General features: G+C 44.4%; 1 protein-coding gene across 3 annotated transcripts in view; it reads left to right on the top strand.

Annotated features, from left to right (window-relative positions):
• TRIQK (triple QxxK/R motif containing) overlaps positions 1-21,470 on the top strand; it is a 328,700-nt gene that overhangs the window by 241,975 nt on the left and 65,255 nt on the right. The window contains exon 1 of one of the 3 annotated variants that reach the window (XM_072151534.1): positions 16,014-16,186. The exons of 1 other annotated variant lie outside the window; for it this stretch is intronic. The gene's annotated coding sequence lies outside the window, so the exon portion shown is untranslated. Of the gene's footprint in view, positions 1-16,013; positions 16,187-21,470 lie in introns of those variants that run through there. One more of the 3 variants, XM_072151533.1, reaches the window with a different exon arrangement.

Raw genomic sequence — 21,470 nt, 5'->3', positions numbered from 1 at the left:
TTGGATCTTGGATTAGGTTGATTGGGAATTGTCCATGTTCCCATTATCTATATAAACTGCTCAAAAAAATATAGGGAACACTCAAATAACACATCCTAGATCTGCATTTAATGAAATATTCTTCTGAATACTTTGTTCAGTACAAAGTTGAATGGGCAAAATGACAAAAAAATCATCAATGGAAATTAAATTTATTAACCAACGGAGACCTGGATTTGGAGTCAAACACAAAACTAAAGTGAAAAAACACACTACAGGCTGATCCAACTTTGATGTAACGTCTGTAAAATTAGTCAAAATGAGGCTCAGTATTGTGTGTGTGGCCTTCATGTGCATGTATGACCTCCCTACAATGCCTCAGCATGCTCCTGATGAGGTTGCAGATGGTCTCCAAAGGGATCATCTCCCAGACCTGGACTAAAGCATCTGCTAACCCCTGGACTCTGTGGTGTAACGTGTCGCAAGTGGATGGAGCGAGACATGATGTCCCAGATGCCTTTATCTTTCAGGAACTGCTGACACACTCCAGTCACATGAGGATGTTCCAGGCAGCAGATCGCTCTCCCCAGTTTCTCCAAACTCGTATCTGTCACATGTAGTGTCAACCTGCTTTCATCTGTGAAGAGCAGAGGGCGCCAGAGGTGAATCTGCCAATCTTGGTTTTCTCTGGCAAATGCCAAGCATCCTGCACGGTGTTGGGCTGTGAGCACAACCCCTATTTGTGGATGTCAGGTCCTCATACCATCCTCATCTAGTCACTTTCTAACCGTTTGTGCATTGCATATTTGTGGCTACTGGAGGTCATTTTGCAGGGCTCTGGCAGTGCTCCTCCTGTTCCTCCTTGCGCAAAGGCAGAGGCAATGGTCCTGCTGCTGGGTTGTTGCCCTCCTATGGCCCCCTCCACGTCTCCTGGTGTACTGGCCTGTCTCCTGGTAGCACCTCCAGCCTCTGGACACTATGCTGACAGACATAGCAAACCTTCTGGCCACAGCTCGCATTGATGTGCTAAAGCATAGGTACTGAGAAGTGGTCTATGATCCCCACCTGCAGAACCACTCCTTTATTGACTATGTCTTGCTAATTTCCTGTAAAATTGATAGTCAATCAGTGTTGCTTCCTAAGTAGACAGTTTGATTTCACACAAGTTTGTTGTTAAATGTTCCTTTTATTTTATTGAGCAGTGTACATAGGTTTAGCCGGAATGAACTGTCCTCTTTTTGTGCTAAATAATTCAGCCACCGATTGAACACTACGAGGGTGGTTCAATAAGTACTGTGTTAGAAATGAAGACACTATTTTTTTTTTTTTTTTTTCATTTTTCAACATAGTCCCCTTTCAGAAAGATACACTTTTCCCAACATTCCTGCCATTTTTTTAACCCCTCCAAATAATAGGATTTGTCGACCTCTCCAAAATACAATGACTTCCTCGTTTGAACCAATTTTTTTTCCAGCAAGCCATTTCTTCATGTTAGGGAACAAGAAAAAGTCGCAGGGTGCCAGATCAGGTGAATACGGGGGATGCGGAAGCAATTCATAACGCAATTCATGCAGTTTGGCGGCGACATCTCCGGATGAATGTGCTGGTGCGTTTTCGTGTTGAAACAGCACCTTCTTTTTCGGCAAATGCTACAGCCAACGAATCATGTAAAATATTAATTGCCATTTCGGTTGACACACCCGTAGCCTCTGCTACTTTGTGCACTTTCATTCGTAGATCAGCGAGTATCATGTCATGGACTTTTTGAATGATTTCCTTGGTAACCACGTCTGGTCACTTGTTATCAAAAATGGATGATCGCCCACGTTTAAATTCGTTGAACCAATATCTAACTGTGGTCATAGATGGCGAAGTGTCCCCATAAACAGCATCCAACTCTGCTTTTATCTCCTCACATTTTTTCCCATCCAAAAACAAAAAGCAAATTACCAAACGATAATGCTCTTTTTCCATCTTGGCGAAAATCACGAAATCAATCAGTCTGCAATTTGTTTTGCAATCATTTGATAGATGGCAGCACACGGTGATAACACCAACTTCCCTCAGGAACGCCCTCTGTCGTCATACAATGGTGCTTATTGAACCTCCCACGTACATCCTGAAGACCATGAAGACTAAGCCACGGCTAACTCTTACCAAGAGGGTAGCTAAAGCCACTAAAGCAGATTTTTGGCATGAAAGGTGTATTTTGCCTAAGGAAAAGCTGAGTAGACTGGAGACCTGGGTAAGTTGGGTCTGGCTGCTTAATTTTAATTAGCAGCTAGCCGGAGATCCTGCACAAATACCTGTTGCAGATTTCTCACAATGGCTCCACCCACGGGAAGAGACAAGCCACGCCAAAGGCCTGTGGAGCTGAGGCAGTTGTGAACTTATAAGTTTTTGGGGTGCTGGGGGGTAGATCTGCACCTGGTGAGGTAGGTACCTCGGTGTATAGTTAGTACCGGAGAGGCATAGTCTTTATTTTGCTTTTTTGTATTACTGCCGAATAAAATTGTCTGCGGTCATTTGTACCCAAAGCGCACGTTGTGGACAGTGAATTTACTGGTGTGTTGGTAAATTGAGCCCATCTTCCCCAGGAGCCAACAATCCCGAGCCTAATCCCTTACAAGGGGTCTCATATTCCTTGGAGACTTCATTTGCAGACACTTTTAAAATAAGTCACATCACATCTCTTTCTACAAATACTGTAATAATTCACTTTCACAGCGGTGCCATCACTACTCTTCTTCCCCGCTACAACAAATACTAAGATGTAATGTTATTTTGCAAAAAAAATTTCCTGAATATTTTCTCACCCCAGGTGTCACATGCATTGTAGATGCTGAAAAATGCTGTATATTTCATTGCCGTCAGCAGCTTTAACTCAGTAGAGCTTGAAGTAAAGAATTAAGGGTCACAAAAGGTATATATTTTTAATATAAATGAATCTGCCTGGAGCTAAATTTCCCATTTTTTTTTTTTTTTTTTGCAAATGAAGACAGTTCCTCACTTATGCAATTACATGGTGTAACAAATGCTGTATCCCAGCTACCTCAGTAAATTGCATTTTCTCATTTAGAACAATGTAATAGATTTTTCAGCGCGGCGATTTATCATGTAACAATTAAGAGCCCTAGGGAAGAGATGACCATTTTACATTTTATCAGCATGTTTCAATAAACTGTTAATGTGACCTTAATGTCCGGGAAACACTTGTACATAATCAGATTCCGATTCATGAATCCACTGACATTAAATGTTATCTCATTAATCACGGCTTCTCAGGCTTTGTACCTCCATGCAACTCTATCAAGTTATTTCCTAGCAATAAAAAAAAAAAAAAAAATCAGCATTAGAAAGGATATTTAAATAAGGGACTTCATCATTTTTACACCCTCCAGCCTCAAAACACAAAGAGCTGGAAATAAGATTAGGAGTCTGGCAAATGCCTTTATCTAGCGCTCGTCTTTATGAAGTGCAGCCATAACAGAATCCATATTAACAAGTGGAGTTTTAGTAATGTCATAAATAATACTGGACTGTAGATCTAAATACTGCAAAAAAACAAACTAGAAAATATATATTTTTTTCATTTCTAGTAGTTTATAATAGTAAACCTATTCTTATGGAATCCCGTGTATCAACCGTGACAATCTCTTCTGGCACATAGGAAGCCGACTTGTCTTCTAGAGCAGAGATAGATAAATCTGCTCCTTTGTCCATCGTCTATCGGTTTACAACATAATCCTTTTGTAGTTGGCACCAACAATACTGTCTAAAACACCTCAGTTTTAGACAGTTTTTAGACCATTTTGCAACAAGTATGACGTAAACTGAGCCAACCAGTAGGAGGTGCAAAGTAAGACCAGACAACCATATACTATTCCAGTTGTATCCCGTGTGAGGCACTTTGATAATTCTGGTACAGTTTAACACTGTCCATCTAATTTGGATTGAGTGTCCTACTTTCACTTACTTTTTGACATTTTTAAATTTGTCTATCCTTAAAGGGGGTTTCCCATCTACACTATTTATTAGAGCAGACCTAATGTCTGCGTTCAGGTTCGGCCCGCACGACCCAGACATACTGGCAGCCAAACAGCCTATTCGGCAAATTGACCCCCTTAGCAACTAGCCATGACCATCGATACCCCTGGCCAATAATAGCCATGGTTTGTAGCCTTGGCTAAGCTAATGCATTTTGTTAACATTCTGAACCATTTCAGTGGTGTATAATAGTATAATTTACATTACCCGGTTCCCTGCCAGCAGTGTGTGGTGAGTCCCGGGGGGGAGCTGCAGCCTGTGTCTCCTTATGCAGTCTCACTCTACTTCACACCCTCCCCCCCCCCCCCCCTGCTCAATTCACACGACAGGAAGTAGGAAGGGATATGATATTGTAACACGAGGTCTAAGATAAGGCTGAATAAGAACACAGTGGGGGTGATTTACTAAGGGCCCGATTCGCGTTTTCCCGACATGTTACCCGAATATTTCCGATTTAAGCCGATTTTCCCTGAATTGCCCCGGGATTGTGGCGCATTGGCGCTGGCATGCATGCGACGGAAATCGGGGGGCGTGGCCTAACGAAAACCCGAAGGATTCGGAAAAACCGCCGCATTTAAAACAAAAAATCTGTCGCGGAGCTTGCACTTACCTTCACTCAGCCCGAGCCGGTGAACTCCAGCGCGTTCCGACGCTTTTCAGCGCAGCAGCGCCACCTGGTGGACGGCGGAGGAACTACCTTAATGAATTCCTGCCGGACCCGAATCCAGCGCAGAGAATGCGCCGCTGGATCGCGAATGGACCGGGTAAGTAAATCTGCCCCAGTATATCAAGAAAACAATGAACAGAGTAATAGGCAAGGTTAGGAAGAACTCTATAGTCATAGACCTAGGAATATAGGGCTCAGAGCCCTAGCCTCAATAGGGACTGGGCACGACAAAAGATCCTGATAACACAATGAGCCACATTTACTTACCCGATCCTGTTGCAATCTCTGCTCTGCGTTGTCCGACGATGATGCACTCTATCCACTATCCACGTAGATCGTGCACCCGATATCCTGCATGTGTCGCTTCCCCGCTCAGGTCCCCGGAGTTCCCCTTCTTCTTCCTGGTGCATGTAAGTGCATTGTCTTGCGACACAATTTAAAAGTTAAATCCTGTGCTTAGTCCGAATCAGTCAGATCGTCCGACGGCCGGCCCCCCGATTTGTGTTGCATGAAAGCCGGCGCTGTTGCGCCAAATTCTGATCACGTGCGACACAATCCCCTTTTAAATGCGGCGCAAATCGGAGATCGGCGGGATACCCAACGAATGTTGGGTATGAGCCCCAATGAGTGGGTAGTAGTGTGAGAAGCTGACAATCACAGGTGTTACAAATATCCTATATTTTCAGACAAGAAGTATAGACCGACAGCAACCTAGAATAAGAGCAAAAAAGTTGTAGATCTGGGTTTTTAGTGGCCACTGTTTGCCTTAGTGTCCTATATTTCATGACTTAGAGAAACATTGGCAATATACGCCTCTCAAATACCCAAATTCCCCTTAGAACCAGAAAAATCATTTTGGCTTTCAATAACCAAGTCAATTATTGTTCCGGGTAATACAAAAAGGAATGTAATTACCTAAAGTGAAGCTCGCCGTCTACCCAGTGAAACACTGATTTCTCTCTCTTAAAATAAATGCAGCATTTCCTCATCACGGGCTCCTGTATAGTATTAAAATGTCTTTTAGATGGTAAATTGTCTGCACAATCTATTTGAGAATTGAAATATATGTGATTAAAGCCTATAACAATTACATTTTATGGAAGCACTTTCATGTCCTGGACAAAAATAGCAAGTTAGAGGCAATTACACTATACAGGGTTAATGCCATCCGCACATACAGCACATAAACTTGTGCACTTGGGTTAAGGTTTATTTTATGGATAATTTCCCCTCAGTTAGTAATATATAATTGTAATAAACCACGCAGAACTATTGATAATGTAATATAATTGAATAATTGGTTTGGGTCTGTAAACCATTAAAAAAAAATTCAGAAATGGATTATTAAACTCAGTGGTCTAACTCTAATGCTCTTAGCGCCATGTCCAATCTATTATAGGGATTCCCGATCCCCAATTCCACCACGAGCATTATATAGAGCACTTTATTATCTTTCTATACTTACTTCAGCTGCTAAGAATGCTGTATCCTTTTTGACAAAATCGGCCCAAATTTTCAAAATTAGTGCTGTCTGTACTATGTGCAGTTGCCTGTGGAGTGTGCAGGGGGCGCCAGATTCATCAAAACTGTTGCACGGTCTTCATGGATTTGGCGCCCGAGAGGTGTGCACCATTTGTTTTGGTGCACTTTGTTCATGTTGCAGTATGGTGGAGCAGACAGAATTGTGGCGCATGGCAGTAATAAATGTGGCACAAACTCTGATTAAGCAGAAACTCGCCCGTTTAGGCGCACATTTTTTCTATCTTGTCGGACGCAGTGCAGGCGCGATATAAAACAAGCGCAGATACTTTATAAATACATGGCAAGCAGATTGCACATCCTTTTCAGTGCAAAGTCAGAGAGAACAGTGGTGCAAACGCTTTAATAAACGTGGGGCACTGTGTTATGTAAATGAGCTTCTCAGTGCACCAGGGGTGGGCCATGTAGGCTTCTTAAAGGGAACCTGTCACCAGGAGACCCATTTTAGCACTCCCCCAGTCCACACAGAGCATAGTACATACACTGCCAAAGTGTTTTTGTATAAAAAATAGGTTTTACAGAAAAAAAGATATTTTATATTGTACCTTTCATTAGCATGTGCTGTGTGACTAGGCACTTGTCCCCTGGGAGTGGCTGGAAAGGAGCAGTTTCCCCCCCCCACCCTTGGGAAACCGCTCCTCCATGTGTCCTTTTCAAATATATGAATAACTCGCCTCACTCGGGATTGGCTGTAGAGGAGCAGGGGGCGTCGCTAAGCTAAGTGATGGGTGTTTTCATATATTTGAAAAGGACGCATGGAGAAGCTGTTTCCCACGGGCGGGGGGGGACTGCTCCTTTCCGGCCACTCCCAGGGGATGAGTGCCTAGTCACACAGCAGATGCTAATGAAAGGTACAATATAACATAGCTTTTTTTCTGTAAAACCTATTTTTTTTTATACAAAAACACTTTGGCAGTGTATGTACTCTGCTCTGTGGGGACTGGGGGAGTGCTAAAAATGGGTCTCCTGGTGACAGGTTCCCTTCAATACCTTTCCTACTACTGTATGACTTTATACTGCTCAAACCGGGTGAAATAGCATGCCGCTGCAAGATGCTGTGGTAACCATGCTGGTTCAGTTTACCTTTAATTTTGCAAAGCGCCCCCCACCATCGCACCTCCTCCTTCATGCTTCAGGTTGGGAACCAGGCATGTAGAGTCCATTTGTTCACCTTTTCTGTGTTGCACAAAGACACACTGGTGGAAACCAAGGATCTCAAATTTGGACTCATCAGACCAAAGTACAGATTTTAACAAAAAATAAAAGTTAACCCCTTGTTGACAATGGAAAAAAAATGCAAGTCCAAGGCAGTGGGTAGGTCCCACACCTGGACGTGCATTTTTGTCCTGCACAATACTGTAACTGTAGACGGTAATAGTGTGCATTAGCCCGGCTGCAGGCAAACATACAGCGTCTGTCGGGCTTCCTTACCTGCCCCCACCTTTGTGTCAGGGGTGACGCGGGGCTCCGTGGGGGGTTGGGGCTCCATGGCAGCCTCAGGGTCCAAAGAAGGACCCCTGGACTGTCTTCAGATACTAAGTGACAGATTCTGTTTCCAACAGGTTCACAATCCTTCATCCTGGTGGTAGATTTCCTTTAAGGGGTTAAACCATTATTGGTTCTAATATAGGGAAATATTTAAAAGAGTGAAAAGAAAAAATGAACCAGAAATATTACGGAACATCCCGTCCCCTGTGATCTGTGCTTTTGGTTTGCAAACAATTCTTGTAGAATGTAGAAGGGATGCCAGACTTTTACACGTTACAATTCACACACACGCACAACTGTATTTCGTTTTCTAAAGTTCACTGCTCAATTTCCAGAGTACACATATCCTTGGCAAACACAGGCTGATGATGTGGCACAAGCATTGCATCAGTTATCTGCTATCTAATGAATTGTAGGGTATCGTCCCTGTTAGGATTGACAGATTTTGTCTTGAATTATAGATGTTAAAGGGGTTGTCCACCTTACTTCTTTACTTCTTGTAATGCGTAGGTGTGGGGGGCAAGATATTAGTAATTTACCAACATACATCTATTAAAAGTTCTGCATTGTGATCTAACTGTCTATGAACAATTGCCCTTAATGGACCTTAAAGGGGTTCTCCAGTCATAGCAAGTTTGACCTACCAGTACTTCTAATGAAAAGTAGATTGAAAATACTCACCTACACTCCTCTTCATCTTGATCCTGGTGGTCTTCACTACGCTTTACAAACCGAATTCACAAAAGAAACTTATAGTTAGGAGCACATAGCATAGTTAAAAAGGTGTTTGGCGCTTTGGGCTGCTAATTTTGCATACCCCCCCCCCCCCCCCGCGTGACTTCACCTCTATCTCCAACATGGGAGACATCTATCACGCAGGAGGCCTGAATTCATGCCTTTAGCGTGATGTCACCTCCCTCTCCCATACGCAGGGGAATTCTTAATTAGCAGCTTGTCAAACTTAGAGAACACCACCGGGATCAAGATGAAGAGGAGCAGAGGTGAGAATTTTAAGTCTATTTTTCGTTACAGGTAATGGGGCTAGTACAGCCAGGAGGCTTCTTGGGAAGATGCAACAAGTTTTTCACACCTGGATTTGGGGATCCTCTGCCTCTTCCTTGCAGATCCTCTCCAGTTCCCTACGGTTGTATGGTGAACATTGGTAGAAGTCTCTCCAGAGATGCTCACTTGGTTTAGGTCCGGGCTCTGGCTGGGCCAGTCAGGAATGGTCACAGAGATGTTCTGAAGCCTCTGCTTTGTTATTTTAGCCGTGTGGTTAGGGTCTTGTTGGAAGGTGAACCTTCGGCCCAGAGCACACTGAAAGAGGTTTTCATCCAGGATATCTCTGTACTTGGCCGCATTCATCTTTCCTTCCATTACACCCAGTGGTCCGGTCCCTGCCCCCATAGCCTGATGCTGCCCCCACCATGTGTCACTGCTGGGATTGTATTTGGCAGGTGAAGAGCAGCACCTGGTTTTCTCCACACATAACACTTAGAATAAACACCAAAAATTCAATCTTCGTCTCATCAGATCAGAAAACCTTTGTTTCTCATACTCTGGGAGTCCTTCATGTGTTTTGCACATGAGGAGAGGCTGCCATCAGCAGACTCTGCCATAAAGCCCCGACTGCTGGAGGCTGTAGGTGACTTTGTGGAACTTTCTCACATCTCTCTACTGCATCTCTGGAGCTCAGCCATGGTGACCTTGGGGTGATTATTTACCTCTCACACACAGGTTCTTCACCACGATTGCTTAGTTTGGCTGGGCGGCCAGGTCGAGGAAGACTTGTGGTCATCCCAAACTTCTTCCATTTAAGAAATATGGAGGCCACTGTGCTCTTAGAAACCTTGATTGCTTCAGGAATTCTTTGTATCCTTGGACAGATACGTGCCTTGCCACAATTCTGTCTCTGGGCTCCTTGGGCAGTTCCTTAGATGTCATGATTCTCATGTGGTCTGACATGCACTATAAGGTCTTGTACACACAAGGGTGTGCCTTTCCTAATAAAGTCCAATCAGTAGAACCATCAAAGGAGGATCACAGAAAAGACTCTGAATACTTATGACCATGTGATATTTCAGTTTTTAACCCCTTCCCGACATTTGACGTAATAGTACTGCATCGCGGGAGGTGCGTTCCCGCAAAATGCAGTACTATTACGTCAAGCTTCTGGCCCCGGCTCCTGAACGGAGCCGGGGCCAGAAGCTGCGGGTGTCGGCTATATGTTATAGCTGACACCCGCCTCTAACACCCGCGATCGGAGATTTCTCCGATCGCGGGTGTTAACCCCTAACACGCCGCGGTCGCGCTGACCGCAGCGTGTCAGAGGCATTTAAAGTTAATTAAATGCGAATCGGACCCCCCCGCTGCGCTTACCGGGGGGGGTCCGCTCCTCCGATCGCAGCCCCGGGACTGCCGGTGCCCGGGGCTGCGCGATCCTCCTCTCGGTGCCGGGTCCGTGCCTCCTGGCAGGACCCGGCTGTAAGACACTGGGCATGCGCAGCATGCTCAGTGTCTTACATTACACAGTGCAATACATCTGTATTGCACTGTGTAACCTGTAAAAAAGCTTGAACAAGTGATCAGAAGATCACTTGTTCAAGCTTAGATGACAGTAACTGTAAAAAAAGTAAAAATAAATAAATAAAGGTTTTTTACAATTAAAATAAATAATAAAAGAAAGTGAAAGTCCCCCAAACACCACATTTCCCTTTACTCAAGTTATAAAGTATAAAAAACACTAAATCACGAAAAAACCCCACTTATTTGGTATCGCTGCGTCCGTAACAATCTGTACAATAAATCCTAATCATAATTGGACCCGCTCGGTGAACGTGGTAAAAAAAAACAACCAAAAACTTGCCAAAAATTAAAACTTTTTATCAAATTGCTTTACAAAAAATGTTCTAAAAAGTGATCCGAAAAAGTTACAAGCACCAAAATGATACCGATAAAAAGAGCAACTTGTCACGCAAAAAATAAGCTTATAACCAGCTCCGTAAACCAAAAAATACTATAATTATGCCGCTATAAAAATGGCAATACTAAAACAAATGCAATTTTTTCTATTCTAGTTTTCCTTCAATAAAATTGGACAAATAAAAATAAAACTATATAAATGAGGTATCACCGTAATCGTAGTGATCCGTAGAATAAAGATAATATATTATTGTTATGCTACAGTGAACAACCCCCCAAAAAAATGCTAAAAATCCAAAACAAGAATTGATGATTTTATTTTCCTCCACACGTAAAAAGTTAATAAAATTTCTTCAATAAGCTAAAAACCCACTAAAATTAAGTTTCTTTTACAGTGCATCTCGTCTCGCAAAAAATAAGCCCTTATTTGTCTAAATTGCTTAAAAAATAAATAAAGATTGTATAGCCTATTCCCAACGAGCGTTGTTATAGAACGGTGCGGAGGGTAGTGACTTTCCAACACCGGTCAGGGTAAGACGGCGGCTGTTCACTGATCGGGGTAAGACGGCGGCTGTTCCTGACAGCCATCCATCCTGCCCCATGGACCAGAAGGGTTACGTCCCCCCCACACACCCCCAGTTTATTATCGCTGCTACTGGCTCATCAATTCAGACGAGCCAATAGCAGCGAATTTACTTATGACGTCAGTAATACCGATCACCATGTCTGTAGACACTGTGATCGGGGCAGGGTGGCGGCTGTTCCTGACAGCCACCAATTTTGCCTTGCGGTCCAGAGGGGTTTTGTTGCCCCCCTCTGTCCATGTTTGCCGCTATTTGCTGGTCGATATGGTCCAGCCAAAAGCAGCAATATTCGTCACAATGGGCATCGCTAGGGTGAATAAGAGCAACACTTGGCGATAATTTCCCTACGAAAAACCAAGATATGGTACAAAAGTGCGGGCCGTGCACATTGTACAGATTACGCTGTACAACTCTTACGAGCTGTTCCAATGTGCATGTCCTGCCGTATCATTTCTCTGTTTTCAAGAGGAAGATATTAGGAAACTAATATTGGGACAAGAAGGACGGGGCCCCAGTACCTCTGGTTTAGATGTTCCAGGACAGCATTTTCCCGGTGAATTCTGCTGCTTCTAATGGTAGGACTCAATAAAGAGTCTGTTCCAAAAGAGAAGTTACGATGGACACTACATACTACTAAGAGACCTGCGACAACTCTAGAGTGACAAAAGTTTAGTTGGTCCCCTGGTATATTCTACCTCCTTATACACTAGACATTCACAATTCACGCCCAACCTATTGTGAATTAATTTCGGTAAAATGAATAATTGTAACAACTGTTATGTCCCGTTGCTCCCTATACCCCTCCATTATTTCATAAGGGGCGCCACATAACGGGCACTGAACTTTCCAGAAATAATTGCAATTTCCATCTTGGACTCCATTGCACATCATATTTGGAAACCACCTATATGTTCAAAATGCTCATTTCACCACATGTATTACACTACACCACATATTACACCTTGCTATATTCCCCAAGGGGTGTACATTCAACAATTAGGGTCACTTTTCGGGTTTTCCTCTGTTTGGTACCACTACGTCTCTCCAAATGTATCCTGACACATGTGAAGGATTTCTTACAAATTTGGCCTCTAAAAGACAAACATCCCTCTTTTCCTCTACTGTGCGCCCATAAAGCATTTTATATGCACATGTGGGGTACTTCTACACTCGGGAGAAATAGTTTTACACCTTTTTCGGGGTTATTTAATATATTATCCCTTGTGGCTTACATAAATTAGGGGTAAAGTGACATTTATAGGAAAATTTTCACCTTTTTAATGATTCGGGCCTAATTGGATCATTCACCTGTAGGGGCAAATACATATATTACACATTGCAAAATTCTCTAAGGGGTGTGCATTCAAAGATTAGGGTCACTTTTCGGATTCTTATCTGTTTTATACCACTAGGGTTCTCCAAATGCATGTCAAACATTTCTGTCAAATTTGGCTTCTAAAAGGCAAACATTCCCCTTTCCTTTTACTGTGCGCCCATACAACATTTTATATACACATGTGGGGTACTTCTACACTCCAGAGAAATAGGTTCACACATTTTGAGGGGTTATTACATTTTTTTATCCCTTGTGGCTATATAAAATTAGGAGTAAAATGACCTTTATAAGAAAATGTTCACCTTTTATCTATTTAAGTCCTAATTAAATCAAACACCTTTACGGACAAATACTCATATTACACCTTGCTAAATTCTCTAAGGGGTGTGCTTTCCAAAATGGTGATACTTGTTGGGGTTCCGCTCTGTTTTGGTACCACTACGGCTCTCTAAATGCATCCTGACATATGTAAAGGATGTCTGTCAAATTTGGCTTCTAAAAGGCCAACGCCCCTCTTTCCCTTCTGAGCTTCACTGCGTACCCATACAACATTTTATTTGCATGTGTGGGGCAATTTTATACTCGGGAGAAATGCTAGTACACATTTTTTGGGGTTGTTTCATCTTTAATGCCTTATGGGATACAAAAATTAGCCGTAAAAGTGACTTTTTGGGGAAAATGTTCACCTTTTTCCTTTTAGGGACCTAATTGAAGCAAACACCTGTAGGGGTAAATACACATATTACACCTTTCTGAATTCTCCAAAGGGTGAACTTTCCAAAATGGTGACACTTGTTGGGGTTCCCCTCTGTTTTGGTACCACTAGGGCTCTCCAAATGCATCCTGACACATGTAAAGGATGATTGTCAAATCTGGCTTCTAAAAGGCCAAAGCCCCTCTTTCCCTTCTGAGCCCTACTTTGCACCCATACAACACTTTATATGCAAAAGTGGTGCAGTTCTGTGCTTAGGAGAAATAGTTTTACACATTTATGGGGTTGTTTCATCTTTTATCCCTTGTGGCTTACAAAAATTTGGGGTAAAAGTGACTTTTTTGAGAAAATTTTCACCTTTTTTCCCTTTTGGGGCCTAATTGAATCAAACACCTGTTGGGGAAAATACACAAATTACACGTTGCTAAACTCTCCAAGGGGTGTACTTTCCAAAATGGTGTCTCATGTTGGGGCTTTCCTCTGTTTTGGTACCATTATGGCTCTCCAAATGCATCCTGACACATGTAAACTTTTTCAGCCATATTTACCCTGCAAAAACGAAACAACGCTCTTTCCATTCCAAGTGCCCCCCTGTGCCCGTACAGCAGGGTACAGTGACAAAATGGGTATTGGCATACTCAAGAGGAATTGCCCTCAACATTGTAAAATGCATTTTCCTTTTTAACCCATTGTGAAGGTGCAAATTTTAGTGTTCAATGAATCTATAGTAAGATAAAATTACATTTCTCTAATTTCACTTTCATTTATCTTTCACGCTCATGAAACGCTCAAAGGGTTAACAAAATTCCCAAAGGTTGTTTTGAATATTTTGAGGGGTGTAGTTTCTAAAATGGTGTCATTTGTGGGGGGTTTCTGTCATGTGGGCCTTATAAAGTCCCTTCTAACTAAATTGACCCTCCAAAAGTAGGTTTTGATGATTTTCGTGAAAATCTGAAAAATTGCACCTAAAGTTATAAGCCTCCTAACATCCAAAATAAAGGAAAAGATGTTTGAAAAATGATGCCAAGTTAATGCAGACATATGGAAAATGTTAGTTATCAAGTTATTTTAGTGATATGACCAACTTTCCAAAAAGTAGAAAATTTTGAATTTGGAAAACATAGTTTTTTTCAAAATTTTTGCCAAATTTCCATTTATTTCATAAATAAATACTAAATATATTTATTAAATTTCCCAACCAGCATGAAGTACAATGTGTCACGAAAAAACAATCTCAAAATCAACTGGATATGTTAAAGCGTTCCAAAGTTATAACCACTTAAATAGACACATGTCAGATTTTAAAAAATGGTCCGTGTCAGGAAGGTGAAAAGTGGCTTCAGCGTTAAGGGGTTAATAGTTCAGTTAAATAAATTAGCAAAAATATGAAGAAGCCTTACGCGAAACACGTGTCGGGGTCGTGCAGTGCATGTCTTAATCTGTGGTATGGTAATTATTTCTCAGGTCTTACTACCTCTCTATTTGCATATGTATATGTGCCGTTCATTGGTGTCCATATGTCGACTTACCCTATATTACCCCCTTATTTCCTTGCTAATTTGTGCCCCTGATGGCTACTCATTTTCCACATGCATTGTATTTTAGTTTTTAATATATTCCATTCTTGTGCCTATACATTTCATTATATATTTGTGTATGTTTAATAAAGACTATATTTTTCCTTATATAGAGTTTTTATATTTTTTCTTAATGTACTTCAACTTTTTGATATTGAGTGTATTGCCAAGATCCCCTAACTCTACACTATATTGGTATTCATTTTGTAACATATAAAAATTAAAATAAAAATTGATCAATAGATCATACAATAGGTCAGTGGTGGCGAACCTATGGCACAGGTGCCAGAGGTGGCACTGAAAGCCTTTTCTGTTGGCACGTAGGCCATCTCCCCGAACAGGGCCAAATCCACTGAATCTTCCTGCAGTTCCAGGCAATGTAAGCGATTCTCAGTGCTATTATAAAGCAACATTTCATTGGCTGTTTGGAACTGCTGGAAAAGTGAGAAGGGTTTAACAGAAGTGCATTATCTTTGGAGGTAATCCTGCTGGACCCACCATTCTTCCTGTACAGAGAGACCCTGGAGAGAAGCTACAATGAGAGTCTGAAATTGCCCTCCTTCTTTCAACTGTATTGGTGGCCTCAGGTAGCCGATACAATTGAAAGATGTGGAAGAACAAGTAGTAATAAGTTACTGCTTAAAATGCCATGTTGGCACTTCACAGTGATAAGGAGGATTTTGATTATAGTTTGGGCACTCGGTCTATAAAAGGTTCGCCATCACTGCGATAGGTCATACAATTCCCAAAATGGTATCAATGAAAACGTCAGCGTGTCCCACAAAAATGACACTGTACACAGGTCCATGCACTGAGCTATGGAAAAGAACATGGCAAAACTAAGAGTATTTCTTTGGGACAAAAGATTTACATTTTTTTTTTTTTGTTTAGAATTAAAATGGAAAAATTAAAAAAAAAAAACATGGCTTGTGGAAAGAGGGGAGTAAAAAACGGAAACGCGAAAATGGAAAAAAAGGCTCGGCAAAGAAAGGGTTAATGTCCATGGAGGACTGAAAATAAGAAAAGATGAAAAAAAAAAAGATGAAATTGACCTTAAATGTTTTTTTTTTACCCCCCAGACTGGTGTGACTGGTGCCCCTCGCCTCAGGTAATGTGACTATATGGCGCCTGGAGGCAATGGGGATCATGTCTGGCTCAGATCCCTACTCTCGGCGCTGTGCACACTGTGCGACGTGTCACAGAGGCTCAGCCTCCCTCAGAGACCGGACAGAGCGTCAGCAGCGCCCGCCACATCGCCCGCGCTTCCCGCCCACTGCACGCGCACACCGGCGGCCAGAGGAGGAGAGGGGGCGCCGCACACAGGACCCGCACTAGGTACGAGGCCTCTGCACGGACAGATGGCTGCTCTGCAGAACGTCGCGCCTGCTGGCGAGGTGCAATGCTCTGCACAGCCAGTTGCCCTGCGCTCTTCCTCATTCCTGGGATTACACTGTATTACAGTGCAGGGCTTCACTTGTTACACACATTACTATGCCATGTATTTGTAGGACCCCTCTAAGTCCTCTCTAGACACGCCCATTGCCCACGAGCGGGTCCCCGGACCCAATATCAAATCACTGGACTCAACGCAGAATGTTCAGTCCAGTGGAAGGATGTTGGGGAAATGCATAAATAGCAATTCCCCCTTGTGTAACTCTGTGCATGTCATGTTATTGGACTGTACATGGCACATATCTGGGTAATCTATAGGGAAAGCACTGATACATGCGCTGTATACCCCTGCCGCTGTGTACCCCTCCTATGTGTACCCCTCCTATGTGTACCCTGCCGCTGTGTACCCCTCCTATGTGTACCCCTGCCGCTGTATACCCTGCCGCTGTCTACCCCTCCTATCTGTACCCTATGTGTACCCTGCCGCTGTATACCTCTCCTATGTGTACCCTGCCGCTGTGTACCCCTCCTATGTGTACCCTGCCGCTGTGTACCCCTCCTATGTGTACCCTGCCGCTGTATACCTCTCCTATGTGTACCCTGCCGCTGTATACCTCTCCTATGTGTACCCTGCCGCTGTATACCTCTCCTATGTGTACCCTGCCGCTGTATACCTCTCCTATGTGTACCCTGCCGCTGTATACCTCTCCTATGTGTACCCTGCCGCTGTATACCTCTCCTATGTGTACCCTGCCGCTGTATACCTCTCCTATGTGTACCCTGCCGCTGTATACCTCTCCTATGTGTACCCTGCCGCTGTATACCTCTCCTATGTGTACTCTGCCGCTGTGTACCCTGCCGCTGTATACCTCTCCTATGTGTACCCTGCCGCTGTGTACCCCTCCTGTGTGTACCCTGCCGCTGTGTACCCCTCCTGTGTGTACCCTGCCGCTGTCTACCCCTCCTGTGTGTACCCTGCCGCTGTCTACCCCTCCTATCTGTACCCTATGTGTACCCTGCCGCTGCGTCCCCCTCCTATGTGTACCCTGCCGCTGCGTCCCCCTCCTATGTGTACCCTGCCGCTGCGTCCCCCTCCTATGTGTACCCTGCCGCTGCGTCCCCCTCCTATGTGTACCCTGCCGCTGTGTACCTCTCCTATGTGTACCCTGCCGCTGTGTACCTCTCCTATGTGTACCCTGCCGCTGTGTACCCCTCCTATGTGTACCCTGCCGCTGTATACCTCTCCTATGTGTACCCTGCCGCTGTATACCTCTCCTATGTGTACCCTGCCGCTGTGTACCCCTCCTATGTGTACCCTGCCGCTGTATACCTCTCCTATGTGTACCCTGCCGCTGTATACCTCTCCTATGTGTACCCTGCCGCTGTATACCTCTCCTATGTGTACCCTGCCGCTGTATACCTCTCCTATGTGTACCCTGCCGCTGCCTCCCCCTCCTATGTGTACCCTGCCGCTGTATACCTCTCCTATGTGTACCCTGCCGCTGTATACCTCTCCTATGTGTACCCTGCCGCTGTGTACCCCTCCTATGTGTACCCTGCCGCTGTATACCTCTCCTATGTGTACCCTGCCGCTGTATACCTCTCCTATGTGTACCCTGCCGCTGTATACCTCTCCTATGTGTACCCTGCCGCTGTATACCTCTCCTATGTGTACCCTGCCGCTGTATACCTCTCCTATGTGTACCCTGCCGCTGTATACCTCTCCTATGTGTACCCTGCCGCTGTATACCTCTCCTATGTGTACCCTGCCGCTGTATACCTCTCCTATGTGTACCCTGCCGCTGTATACCTCTCCTATGTGTACCCTGCCGCTGTATACCTCTCCTATGTGTACCCTGCCGCTGTATACCTCTCCTATGTGTACTCTGCCGCTGTGTACCCCTCCCGTGTGTACCCTGCCGCTGTATACCTCTCCCGTGTGTCCCCTGCCGCTGTGTACCCCTCCCGTGTGTACCCTGCCGCTGTGTACCCCTCCTGTGTGTACCCTGCCGCTGTGTACCTCTCCTATGTGTACCCTGCCGCTGTGTACCTCTCCTGTGTGTCCCCTTCCGCTGTATACCTCTCCTGTGTGTCCCCTTCCGCTGTATACCTCTCCTATGTGTACCCTGCCGCTGTATACCTCTCCTATGTGTACCCTGCCGCTGCGTCCCCCTCCTATTTGTGTACCCCGCCGCTGCGTCCCCCTCCTATTTGTGTACCCCGCCGCTGCGTCCCCCTCCTATGGGTACCCCGCCGCTGCGTCCCCCTCCTATGGGTACCCCGCCGCTGCCTCCCCCTCCTATGGGTACCCCGCCGCTGCCTCCCCCTCCTATGGGTACCCCGCCGCTGCCTCCCCCTCCTATGGGTACCCCGCCGCTGCCTCCCCCTCCTATGGGTACCCCGCCGCTGCCTCCCCCTCCTATGGGTACCCCGCCGCTGCCTCCCCCTCCTATGGGTACCCCGCCGCTGCCTCCCCCTCCTATGGGTACCCCGCCGCTGCCTCCCCCTCCTATGGGTACCCCGCCGCTGCCTCCCCCTCCTATGGGTACCCCGCCGCTGCCTCCCCCTCCTATGGGTACCCCGCCGCTGCCTCCCCTGCCTAAGCAGCCTGGATGCTATTCATTTTCACTGAAAAACATGCCTAAAACATCTACACTCAGAACATGCTCCTCCCCATTTCTATATGGCAGTTAACTATGCAACCAATCCCTGGCCAGCATGGCTCCTTCCGATTGGCTGCGTAGGTGACCATCAATTGAACGCATTGTCACCAAGAAAGGGATCTGATTGTAATTATTTGAGTTATTTGGTAACTAAACATAAGGGGCATTTATCAAACTATTTTCATTTTTTTTCCTTTCTTGTTTTGCGGCTCTTTAGCATTTTTTTTCTGTGAAGCGCCATATTTTCAAGTCATGGTGAATAGTCACAGTTTTTGGAGCAAATAACTTCCAGTCTAGAGCAGGGGGTAGGCAAGGGGTTCCTTAAATGAAATCTACCTCGGAGTAACCAAAGTTAAACTAAACCTACTCACATAATGTCCTCTTCATCGTGATCGCGTTGATGGTCTTCACTAATCTCGACAAGCCAGGATCGCCTGAAAACCAGACTAAAACCAAGCCAGATCATTAGGACGCGGTGTCCGGAGCTCCGGGCTGCCAAGTTTTCATGCCTTTTACCAGCTTCCTCTCATTACATGCTGAGCGAAGGTATCTGAAGGATGGAAAGTCATAGCTTGCTATGTCCTTCAATCCTGTCTTTTTCACCGGATATGTTGTAGACGGAGAATCTCTTACTGGTGTTTCTAGGTGCCACAGAGTCCGAGATATCCACTGTCTATGAGTATCTCCATATCAGAGGAGGTGTGATTAAAACTTTTTCTAGGAGACCTGGGCCGGGACAGCCCTGCTCTGGCTCTCGTTTATCGCTTTGTGCCAGGGCCTCTTTTCTTCGACCGCTCTGACTGGGCCTGAAGTTCCAGAGGTCAGAGGATCCACTATTGCTAATTAGTGGCCTGCTTGGACCACTAGACGTTGTTGGAGTGACTTGTCAGTGCGGGTCATTGACCCTTGGAACTTCTGTTACACGAATGTCAGTAACGATGACCAGAGGTACCAATAGTGTAAATTGACGAACAGTTGTGCTGGTCCATATGATGTGGCCAGGGACTGGACCAGAGACAAGATAGTCCACAATAAAGCAAAATGTTAGGGTGATGGCACACGTGGCGTTTTTGGGCCGTTTTTAGTTGTGTGTTTTCAGATCATAAAAAACACACGCGATTTTAATTAAGATAATTGATAAAACCTGTCAAAAAACGGATGCATTTTTTTTACGATCTGAAAACGCTTGACTAAAAACAGCCCAAAAACGGCTTAAAAACACCACATGTCCCACCACCCTTAGATGTCCCCATCTGTAACCAGTGGGGGGCAAAATCAGTGGGACGTCTTCACGGTGATCATCTCATCACCCCATCAGTCTGCCATCTTTTTCTATACAACAGTGTTATAATATATTGATCTGCCTTCTTTCCTGAGAGTAATGTGTTTGTCCGGTATTTTTATTTCATTTTTTTGGAGAAATCCTGAGCACTGAAACACAGGAATAAGGCCTCTTCATTTGATACACAGCGGGAGGTGTAATTCTCTAGTGATAGAGCAGAACATAAAATACGTCTCGCAGAGCGTCGAGGTTGGAAGGAAACAAAAGAAAATATTTCTGATTGTGGAAAACATCGGTTTTATGGGCTCGGTGTCGGAAGGGTTTGAGAACCTTTCACCATGGATAACATGGCGACTCTGTGGTTGTCACTGTCCGCTTTATATCTGGCCAAGGATAATATCTGCATGGAAGTTGTATGCTATTTCTCTGTTTGAGTAGGTTTTTTATAAATTGTTCTGTGTTTTTGGCCTCCTATGAAACAGTTGGTTTGTATATGTCCATTCACCAGCTATCATCTGATCAACTCGTCTTAAAGTGCATTTTAGAGAACGGAAATCACAATTTTTTAACACATCTGGTCACAGCTTTTCTTATGAAAACTAAATTCCAACATACCGGAACCCCATCTTCTCTGACCTCTGCCATTGGTGAAGAGTCCAGGCCGTCTACCCATTGGAGGATAGTCGGCTAAACACAAGTAAATAGGAAGTTGTGGTAGTTTTCTATCTATTGTGTATGGAGGACTCAAAATAGGGAAATAAAATAGTAATATATAGTATTTCGTACTGTGGCTATTCCCTGTCCACAGTATAGGATAAAACAATTTAATTGATGGTCCTGACTTCTGGGAGCCCCCCACCGATCACAGGACTCCTGCAGATGATTAGTAACATTATTACTAATTGAATGAAGCGACAGGTCGGGTATGTCTCCTGCCACTCCATTTTTAATATTATTTGAGTGTCTGAGATTGCTGAGCACAGCGCTTGGCAATCTCTGGCACTGACTTTCACAATCTATAACAGTAACGGAGATAACCATACACTGCACTCAGCACTTTCCGAAGCTTCCATAGTGCTTTCATAGTGTTCCGTGACCGCTCTGCTTATTCGTTCATTTAGGGAGAACAACCCCTTTAACTCCACATGTTTTATTATGCCATAGGAGACTTGCCGTTGTAAAGACAAGGTGGTGATTGGTGCGGTGTTTTTCAATGCTCTCCTGTCGTCATCATCATAACCTATAGGACTCTATCATTGGAAGGGTCTTTTAGGTTGTTTTA

This window comes from Engystomops pustulosus, chromosome 5 (genome assembly GCF_040894005.1).
Source record: "Engystomops pustulosus chromosome 5, aEngPut4.maternal, whole genome shotgun sequence".
NCBI classification, from domain to species: domain Eukaryota; kingdom Metazoa; phylum Chordata; class Amphibia; order Anura; family Leptodactylidae; genus Engystomops; species Engystomops pustulosus.
The sequence above is the reverse complement of the archived record's forward strand: the minus strand, read 5'-3'. Positions and strand labels throughout refer to the sequence as shown.